The sequence below is a fragment of the Eulemur rufifrons genome, chromosome 30, assembly GCF_041146395.1.
Source record: "Eulemur rufifrons isolate Redbay chromosome 30, OSU_ERuf_1, whole genome shotgun sequence".
Taxonomy (NCBI): domain Eukaryota; kingdom Metazoa; phylum Chordata; class Mammalia; order Primates; family Lemuridae; genus Eulemur; species Eulemur rufifrons.
This window is the reverse complement of record NC_091012.1, coordinates 98900299-98907794: the sequence shown is the minus strand read 5'-3', so window position 1 is coordinate 98907794 and position 7496 is coordinate 98900299. Positions and strand designations below refer to the sequence as shown.

Here is a 7496-nt window from a genome sequence, read left to right as displayed (position 1 = left end):
AAAACTTAAAAGATATTATGCATAAATCAGGGAAATTTAAATAGTTGGATGTTTTACGATATTAGAAAATTATTCTTAAATTTTTAGATATTCCATGGTATTGTGGTTATTATTATAAAAAAGAGTCCTTATATTTTAAAGATATGAGCTCAGATATTTATGGAAAAAAATGTCTGAGATTTGCTTCAAAGTAATCTAGGATGTAATGTATGTTGTAGCAAGAGATGTAAGAAGACTGGCCATGAATCAATAGCTGTTAATCTGGGTGAGGGGTACTTGGGGGTTCATTAGCTCTTCTTTCTACTTTTGTATATGTTAAAAAAATTTCATATTAAAAGTTAAATAAACAGATTGGTCCTTTGCTTTGAGAGTATGTGTAATTGTCCTTTCATTTTGAAAACGATGATGATAGGAGCCAGTAGTTTGTTTTCAGTTCTTCCTTGGCACTATTTTATCCATCCTTCACAATTTTTTAAAGCGTTGTTTGGCCTGTGAAGTCCTAAAGTCTTGGGACTATGAAGTCCTGGGACTGTGTCTGATCATGTGAGGCCACAAACATTTACTGACGAGATCATGAGTGCCAGACTTTGCTCTGGACTGGAAATATAAGGTGAATTAGACATGGTGCATACTCCTGAGAATGGCTTTAGAAAATGAGAGAATGAATGTAAAGTGCTTAACATAGTGCCTGGCACAGTGGAAATGCTCAATAAATGTTTTCTTTTTTTTTTTTTCCACGTCAGACGGGCAATGTGCCAATGTTGTAACAAGGATCGAGGGAGGCATATCTCACACATGCACATGAAAACCTAATCATCATGCTTACGAACTCAAAAGGATCAATAAATGTTAACTATCACCACCACCGTTGCCATCATTATTAGCTTTCCATGTCAGTTTATATATAGCCCATTTTTTGCCATCCCCAAGATCCTAAGTATAGCCCATTTTTAACTGATAAAGTCATATAATTATCTATCACTCCTGAGCCCCAATGATGCTTTCAATTTTTTTTTTTTTACAGCAAACAAATCAGCAACGCTTATTATACTTGTTCATCAGGCTCCTTGCTGTTTTTCTCCTCTAGATCAAAGGTTCTTAAAGTGTGGTCCTGAGTCACTTAGCATCAGCATTACCCTGGAACTTGTCAGAAAAGCAAATTTTCAAGCAACCTTCCAAACCCACTGATTCAGAATCTCTGATAGTAGGCGGGCCCCAACAATCTGTTTCAACAAGCCCCCTACGCGGTCCTGGTGCATTTCTCTAGGAGTCCTGTGTGTATCTCTGTGTATGTAAATGAGACTGTTGAGCCAATAGGATACATGCACTTTAAATTTTAATAGACACTGGCAAACAGCCCTCTAAAAAAGGCACAAACTTCTACACCTATACTAATGCCTCAGTTTGAATAGGGTTACTAAATCTGCTAGAATAACCCTCTTCACTTCTAGTATTCTCTTTCATCCGACCTGCCCCGCCTGATTGGATTGCATCAGCCTCCCACGCGCCCCGCCCTGTCGTACGTGCACACGCAAGTGCAGCCGGGTATTTTGGGACAAAACGCATAGGGGGCGGGGCTTTGATTCCCCCTGCCTGGAGCGGGTAGGTCAAGGGAGTCAGAAAGGGGTATTATCTATCTTATTTTTTTTTTTTTTAAATTTAGAAAGGGAGTCCCGGGGTCTGTTCCGTCCAAACACTGTTGAAGCAAGAGACAGAACCACGAGACCACCCAACGCGCCGCCTATTACCTATCTTAGAAGTGGTTGGGACAATGGCGGAGGAAGGGATAGTGAGCTCTGGATTTTGCAGCTTTTCTTGGATCTCACCGTTTGGTAGAACCCTGAGTTTGCTTGCATCTGTCTGTTACATCAGTGTGTCGCCACTTTCAGAAAAGGCAAAGGGAGAACCCTGAGCCTGAAGCTCCGCCCCACCTGCGGCAGGGGCGTGCCTATTGGCCAGTGATGAGAGCGCATGCGAACTACTGACAATGACGTAATCTTGCAGATCCCAGCGGGACGAAGCTTTTGGGGGAGGGAGGAGTTCCGGTGAGAGTAACTGGGAGCTAGGGATAAGTCTGGACCAGGCCGGGGCTGAAACGTCTGGGCCCCAGAAGGAGGAAGAGGAAGGAGTCTTGGACCCTCTCTGAGAACGAGGGTGGGGTTGGGCCCTCGAGTGTGGAAGCCGCTGTGCAGGGGGAGGTTAGAGCCACCGAAGGGCAGGTAGTCGGGTGGCCGCCAGGGGGTGACCGTACCTGCACACATCCACAAGTGGGCTCACACAGACTGGCTCATATATTTTTGAAAGTGTTTATTTTTGTTTCTGTTTTCTGTTCTGCTCTAGCATCCCAGATAAAAAGAATTGTGGGTGATTCACCTTTGAATCACCAGCACGTAGTGGAGGGCCTGGAACAAAAAAGACATAATTAAGACAGTTGACTGAAGGAAACGACCCAAAAAAGTACACCAAAACCCCAGAGGTGTCCAAAAACGACATAAGGAAAGTTTAGGTCTTTTTTTTTTTTTAATAGAGAAGGAATTTTAAACGTCCACCAGCAGAGCCTAAGCCCACGCAGTTTTTACGTTGTTGCAATCGGAGTATACACATAACCCTGTATCCTTAGTTACAGCATAATAATTTTTCCCTGTTGCTATAGAATCTACACAGCCGTCATCCCTCGGTAATGGTTGTAGAATGTTCCATCAGACAGCTGTGCCACGATTCACTTAACCCTTCCTCTCTTGTTGGGTATTAAGGCTACTTTCCAGTGTTGACCATCAAAAAATAGCCCTGCAAGGAATAATTTTGTGCTTAGAGCTTTTCCTGTGGGAGTGGGAATGGGTGGATACTGATTTAGGAGCAGAATTACCCAGAAAATGACATGAACATTTTCTAGGCTCTTCTCGACCTGCTTTCCTGAAAGGGATTATACCCATTGACATCAAGAGGCCAAATCCGAAATCAACCCTGGTGGACTCCGGGTCTTGTCTGTCACCAGGCTGGTTTTAATTTCCCTGTCCTGCAGCAGTGCTCAAGTTTATTATTAGTTCTGACCTTTGGGGCCATGCAAACACACACCAAAGGTTCAGGGACAACTTTAGCAACTGCAACAGCTGACGTTGTGAGCGAGTGCAGCTCAGATTTCAAGCTTAAGCAATTGGGTTGGATGAACTTGCCTCACTGAGACACGGAATCTGAGAAGAGGAACAGGTTTGGGAGGGAGCAGATGAGATCAGTTTAAATATGTTTAGTTCGAGGTGCCTTTGGGACATGTAAGGGAAGGTATCCAGGAAACAGGCATACATATGGATAAACAACAGTCTTTGCCCTTCTCTGAACTCCCAGAGCTCCCTGTCTGTGGATCTCTCATGGTTCAGGTTGCCTTTTACCTTGGAGTACCCTAGGAGCTCCTTGAGGCCAAGATAAGGATCTATTTCATTTGTGTATCCTTCCTTCAGTGTTCAGCACAGTGCTTTACAGCTAGGGGGTCTTAAAGTTCTGTCCCGTATGGAGGAATTTCATTGATTTCTTTATCGGACGATTCCTGCAGTAGGGGTTCTGATCTGGAAGAAAAAGTTTGGGAAGCTTGACAGTTCTGGGAAGGCTTCCTGTAAGAGGTGGCATAATGTTACTGTTAATAATCATGACCATTTGTTGAACACCTACCATGTACCAGTCACTCTGCTATACATGCATCAGAGATGCCACTTCTTGCCATCTTTACATTCTCTTCTGGAAGGATCAGCTCTATTTAGAGCTCCTGCTGAATGGTCAAGTGATAACTATGTATTACATCCACCCCTCCCTTAGGATACAGCACCTGATGGAAGGCCAACACCACAACCTGTGAGTTGTACCGCCCACCTTTAGAAAATGAGGTGGGCCAATCAGATTGCTCTCTTGGGAATGTGAAATAAGAGATCCAGAAGGGAGCTGCCAGTTAGTTGTGGGGAGCTGGGCTGACAGGTCCAGTAGAGCAGGATGCTGGGTGGACGAGGGGCATTATGGACCAGGTCAAGTGCCTGTTAAAGTTCTGGGGGTGGTTGGCTGAGCAAGGAGCATGGGGCAGATGTACAGAGAGAAGCAGACATGTAGATGAGTTATAGCTCTAGAACAGAGGTCCATGCCTCATCCAGAAATTTTCTGCAGTGCCAGGCTTAATAAGCTCTATTTGTACTTGATTTCTTACCCTTGGATTTCTGCTTTTTGATCTAGCTTCACTGGGTTTCTGTTCCTTGCACCCAAAAGAGTCCTAATCAGAACAGCCTTTTAAATAGATTTAACTTAATTTGCAGTTCTTCCCTCTGAAGTGAGTGTACTTTTGTCATTTTACAAATGAAGAAACTGAGGCTCAGTGACATTAACTTGACTAAAGTACCAGAGCCAGTGATGGAGCCGGTCTATCTGATTCTCTTCATCTCTTTTTAAAGCATTAATACATTATTGTTATTTTAAAAATTACCACAGCTTGTTATTTAAAAAAAGATAAAACAGGGCCGGGCGCGGTGGCTCACGCCTGTAATCCTAGCACTCTGGGAGGCCGAGGTGGGCAGATCGTTTAAGCTCAGGAGTTCAAGACCAGCCTGAGCAAGAGCGAGACCCCATCTCTACTAAAAATAGAAAGAAATTGTATAGACAGCTAAATATATATATAGAAAAAATTAGCCGGGCATGGTGGTGCATGCCTGTAGTCCCAGCTATTCGGGAGGCTGAGGCAGAAGGATTGCTTGAGCCCAGGAGTTTGAGGTTGCTGTGAGCTAGGCTGACGCCACGGCACTCACTCTAGCCTGGGCAACAGAGTGAGACTCTGTCTCAAAAAAAAAAAGATAAAACAAAAGAAAAACAATCAATGCAGACATGATCTGATCTGACCCTCAGTCAGCTCTTCTGACTCTTCCCTTCATTTACTAGGCTCCAGCTCCATTGGCCTCTGTTTCTGGAACACGCCAAGGTTATTCTTACCTTTGATCCTTCTCACTGAGTGTTCCTTCTCTTTGAAATGTTTTTCCCCTTGATTTTCCGGTGGCTTGCTCCTTCTTTTCATTTAGGTCTCTGCTCAATTGTCACTTCCTAAGAGAGGCCTTTGCCTAATCATGCACTATGAAATAGCTCACCCAACTCCTTTTCCCACTGCTCTCTGTCATATCACCTGTTTTTTTCCTGCATAGCCCTCATCACTGTCTGAAATTGTGTTGTTAATTTATGTAATTGTTTGTTGTCTGGCTTCCCTTCCAAAATGAAAGCAGAGGCTTCATCTGTATCCCCAGGACCTAAAACAGTATGGCTGCATAATAGAAGTTCAATCAATATTTGTTGAATAAATGAATATATAAACTAAAACAAGAAGTCCTTATCCAACCCTTTGCTCTCCCAATACCAATCACTAGAGATAGTAACTTAAAAGTTTCATTTATATCTTCATAGACATTTTCTATACGTATACAAACAAGCATATATCTCTATATATAAACATAAATATGAATATATGCTTTTATCTTACACCAGTGGAAGTTCTACAACTTGCTTTTTTCACATAATACATAACATCTTTCCATGTCAGTATATGTAAATCTACCTCATTAAAAACAAAACAAATCCATAGTATTGCATTGTGTGGAGGTACCAGAATTTATTTAATAAAGCCTCTCTTAATGACAGTTATTTTTTCAATTTTTTTGTTATATAATGTATTGTTGAAATAAATATTCGTATTATATGTGTATTTGCACAAATGCTCCCCACACCGATTTGCTGTCTTTTGGCTTTGCATGTGGTGTATGCAAAGAGAAATTTTATTTAAACATATGATCAGGTTTATCAATCATTCACTTTATGGGTTTCATTTTTTCTCTTCTTTTTTAAAATTTTATTTTTAATTAATATGAGTACATAATAGTTGTACATATGTATGGGGTACATGTGATATTTTGATACAAGCATTCAATATGCATTGATCAGATCAGGGTAACTGGGATATCCATTACCTCAAATATTTATCATTTCTTTGTTTTGGGAACATTCCAAATCCACTTCTCTAATTATTTTGAAATATGCAATAAATTATTGTTAACTGTAGTCGCCCCATTGTACTGCCAAACACTAGATCTTATTTCTACTATGTAACTGTAATTTTGTACCAATTAACCAACCCCTCATCCTGCACCCCCCAAGCCTTCCAAGCCTCTGGTAATCATCATTCTATCCTCTACCTCCATGAGAGCAATTTTTTAAGCTCCCACATATGAGTGAGAACATGCGATATTTGTCTTTCTGTGCTTGTCTTATTTCATGTAACATAATGGCCTCCAGTTCCATCCATGTTCTGCAAATGACAGGATTTCATTCTTTGTATGGCTGAATAGTATTTCATTGTGTATATGCCACATTTCTTTATTCAGTGATCCATTCATGAGCACTTAGGTTGATTCCATATTTTGGCTATTGTGAATGGTGCTGCAACAAATATGAAAGTGCACGTATCTCTTTGATATATTGATTTTTTTCATTGGGATATATGCCCAGTAGTGGAATTTCTATATCATATAATAGTTCTATTTTTAGTTTTTTTGAGGAACCTCCATATAGTTTTCCATAGTGACTGTACTAATTTACATTCCCTCCAATGTCAACAATTGCAGTTCTAGCTGTTTCCCCTCACATTATGCCCATATTTTTATATAATGTGCTTATATTGCTATTTATTTATTTTAAAATCAATAGACTTTATATTTTAGAGCAGTTTGAGGTTTACCAAAAAGTTGAGTAGAAAGTACAGAAAGTCTCCATATAGCCCTGCCCCCCGCTAGTTTCCCTTATTATTAACATCTTGCATTAGTGTGATATATTTGTTACAATTATGAGCCAATATTTTTTTTTGAGACAGAGTCTCACTGTTGCTCGTGCTAGAGCTCCGTGGTATCAGCCTCGCTCACAGCAACCTCAAACTCCTGGGCTCAAGCGATCCTTCTGCCTCAGCCTCCCAAGTAGCTGGGACTACAGGCATGTGCCACCACGCCCGGCTAATTTTTTCTGTATATATTTTTAGTTGTCCATATAATTTCTTTCTATTTTTAGTTATGACGGGGTCTCGCTCTTGCTCAGGCTGGTCTCGAACTCCTGAGCTCAAACGATCCTCCCACTTCAGCATCCCAGAGTGTTAGGATTACAGGCGTGAGCCACCATGCCCTGCCTATGAGCCAATATTGATAGATTATTGTTGGCCAAAGTCCATAGTTTAGATTAAGGTTCACTCTTTGTGTTGTATATTCTATGAGTTTTGACAAATGTATAATGACATGTATCCACTATCACAGAATCATACAAAATAGTTTCACTCCCCTAAAATCCCTTGCGATCCACCTATTCATCCCTCCCTCCCTCCTTCAGAAATGCTGTCAATCACTGGTCTTTTTACTGTCTCCATAGTTTTGCCTTTGTCATATAGGTGGAATAATACAGTATTAGCCTTTTAACATTGGCTACTTTCACTTACCGATGTG

The 7496-nt window shown here is 41.1% G+C and overlaps 1 non-coding gene across 1 annotated transcript; it reads right to left on the bottom strand.

The window, feature by feature from the left end:
• Nucleotides 1-737: 737 nt before the first annotated feature.
• Nucleotides 738-840, bottom strand: LOC138379370 (small nucleolar RNA U13). Its single transcript, XR_011232133.1, has one exon. It is a non-coding gene; the product is annotated as a small nucleolar RNA U13 (small nucleolar RNA).
• Between the last annotated feature and the right edge of the window lie 6656 nt (nt 841-7496).